Source organism: Poecilia formosa, unplaced genomic scaffold (genome assembly GCF_000485575.1).
Source record: "Poecilia formosa unplaced genomic scaffold, Poecilia_formosa-5.1.2 Scaffold620, whole genome shotgun sequence".
NCBI lineage: Eukaryota > Metazoa > Chordata > Actinopteri > Cyprinodontiformes > Poeciliidae > Poecilia > Poecilia formosa.
In genome coordinates this window covers 195249-198234 of record NW_006800559.1, presented here as the reverse complement: position 1 = coordinate 198234, position 2986 = coordinate 195249, and the positions used below count along the sequence as shown (strand labels likewise).

At 37.6% G+C, this 2986-nt stretch overlaps 1 long non-coding RNA gene across 1 annotated transcript in view; it reads left to right on the top strand.

Annotated features, from left to right (window-relative positions):
- The window catches only part of LOC107834430 (uncharacterized), a 4764-nt gene extending 3750 nt beyond the window's left edge, over window positions 1-1014 (top strand). The window contains exon 2 of the long non-coding RNA XR_001660225.1: window positions 740-1014. This is a non-coding gene — a long non-coding RNA (uncharacterized LOC107834430). The remainder of the gene's footprint in view (window positions 1-739) is intronic.
- The last annotated feature ends 1972 nt before the right edge of the window (window positions 1015-2986 follow it).

The following is a 2986-nucleotide window of genomic DNA, read 5'->3' as shown; positions in this document are numbered from 1 at the left end:
AATTATCGCGGTATAAGCCATTTGTTTGTTACTTAATGAAATATAGTCACAGACGAACGAGGCAGTTAGTCCAAGTTTGTCGTTTATTGAACGTTCATAAACTACAGCGGCTGTGATGCATCCCAGCAAAGGTAAACAAAAGTAAAATAACAGCAATGACTCTAAACCTCTCCTGCCTTTTTACTGTATAATCAACCCGTTGCCGTGGCAACCGCCTGAGTCCCACAAACCCAGCAGAGATTAGCTAAAAACACAACGGATTCAGTCCGTTAAGATTTTAGGTTTTCAGGCTTCATATTTATTTCTCCTTAAAAAGCCTCTCCTCTCATGAACACAGCGGTGGTTGATTAGCCAATTTAAACTTATGCTCTGCTCATCAGGGTCTTTGAGTCTCTTTATTTTTCTAATGGTACCGAAATGCACAGAAAGGCGCAACACCTTGTTTAAACAATAATTACTGAGATTATTAATCTTGTTAGGCCATTAATTTGAACACATTTTGTTGATTTTATCCTTAATAAGATGTATTGGATCAGAGGACGTGCTGGTCTCAACATCCTGGCGGCGTTCAGTTTGTCACCTACTGCCGAGATCAACTCAAAACCTTCCACCATCGTAATTGAGCACCTATTGATTAAATATGACTGTAGTTGGAAAACAAACATCAGCATTAGCTTGCCGTGCAACGTCTGGGCAACCGGAGGAACCTGGATGGACAGCAGCGGTGCATGTCTGAAAGATGGCCTCCGATGCAGATCTCCAAGGCTTGGCACTCTTATTCTCTCAGCTCGATGCTCCATAGAGCTGCCTCTGGATATTGCAGTTCACTTATGATGTACAGTAAAATCTGCTCCTTATAGTTGTATCACAGCTGGTACCTACGAAGGCGTCCCGAACCTTCAATCGTAAGCCAACTTCAGCGGCCACTTCGTCCAAACTATAAAACCCCCGACGGTGAAGCTCTGAGTCCATGAGAGCCGCCAGCTGAAACACGTTCTGTCTGAGCGGCCACACCAAAAATAAAGTCAGGAGTAATAACACTATTTTCTAATGAAGTTAATGAGCTTCAGCTTATTGATAACCCGGTAGTAGGTCGCCATCTTTCTTGAAGTAAAGTACGGTGTGACTCTAACCAACCAATTAGGGAAGTTGTAGCCTGATGACCTACCTCTCCTCATTTGCATTTATTTTTTTTCTAAGTTTTGCGGGGAAATAGAATGTGATAAATAAGAAAATAAGGAAATACTAAATGAATAAGGGAAATTGGAAAATGGGAAAATAAAAATTTTTTCAAACAAATGTTAAATGAAAAATCAAAGAAAAATGGGTAAATAAAATAGGGATATATGAGAAATTTATTAATGAAACTGGGAAATAGAAAATCGGGTTAATGGAAAAAGGAAATTGAAAAATGGTTAAATTAAAAAATAGATTAATGAAAAATGGGTAAATAGATAAAAGGATAAATGAAAAATGGACAAATGAAAAATAGATGAAAGAGAAATTGAGAAATGGATAATCTGAAAAATAAATAAATGTAAAATTGGCTTAATGAAAAAGGGAAATTGAAAAGTTGTTAAATGAAAAATAGATTAATGAAATTGGGTAAATGGATAAAATGACAAATAGATAAATGAAAAAGTGAAATTGGGAAATTGATATGAAAAATAAATAAATGAAAAATTGGTTTAATGAAAAAGCTAAATTATTTATTTAACAAATTTTTTATATATTTCACTCATTTTCTTCATTTTTTGATTTATTTTACTCATTTTTTATTTATTTCACCCATTTATTTATTTATTTTAATTTTGGCTGAAATGGCTCTCCATAATTATGCAGCAGAGGAAATTAGAAGACATATATCGACTATGGAGTTGATAGGTTTTGGACGGGCGATGTGCCCCCTGTTGCACAAGCGATACTGAAGAATGACCGCTTAACAATACAGGGAAAAAGCTTTTTATTTATCTTGCTTTGCTAGCAAAGTTGTTAGCTAGCAGCTAGCTAATAGCACAACAAGAACAGCCTAATGTCTGTATGATAAAAAAACTGAATCGAAAGATAAGAACAGTTTTTCCTCACCTGGCTGTCTCCTCCAGCTCAGTAGTTCTTCACAGAAAGGCAGACGCAGAGGCCTGTCAGTGTCTGTTGTATTTCATTACCTCTCTGCTTAAAACGCTACTCCGTGCTGAAGCAGAAATGATACTTCAACATTTTCCGTTATCTGACAAGTAGCAAGACTACTCCACTTTATTCACCAAAAATGTTTTTTTTTTTTTTTAATCCACCAAAAACTGTTCTGTAATCTGGAACGTTCGCTACGTTGAGCTCCGCAGTTAGCCGCCTTATCTCACTGTGCAAGAGGCAAATGAGTTGTGCGTCAGGGGTAAAAGGTCAAAGGTAAACAAGGTGACCAGCTTATTATGTTGTACAAAAAAACCCCAACAAAAAACCAAATAATTTTAGTACATGTGTCAGAAGAGGGCTTAGGAAATAATACCTCAAAAAAAAAAAAAAATTACCGAAAGGGCACTTGGGGGCAAGGAACAAAAGGGGCAGGTGCTCTAGCACTAAAACTCTCCTGCCACTGACTTGTTGTTTCTAGAGAACCATGGGAGAAGGCAGAGGAAATAGATTTTTCACATTACCTCTTATACCATACTGTCACAACATAATGAGTTTTAAAAAAATATGTGAAAAAAATATCAATAAAAGTCGCATGGGTGTTACGGTCACTGACCTCTAGGGGCTCTCTTTCTGAGAGCTCTGTGTTTTTCTGTTTCAGTTCTGCCTGATTGCTGCAGGTGAAGTGTGTTGGGGCTCGTCAGCCGCCCTATATAAGCAGCAAGCTGGAGATGCCAGATCCCCTCCTTTTGTTTGACCTGTGATCCTGTGTGGGACCTGATTGTGTGTTTGAACTGAGCTTGCTGTGAGCATCTTTGTGAACAATTGTTCAAGAAGTGTTTTTGTTCAGAGGTGGAAG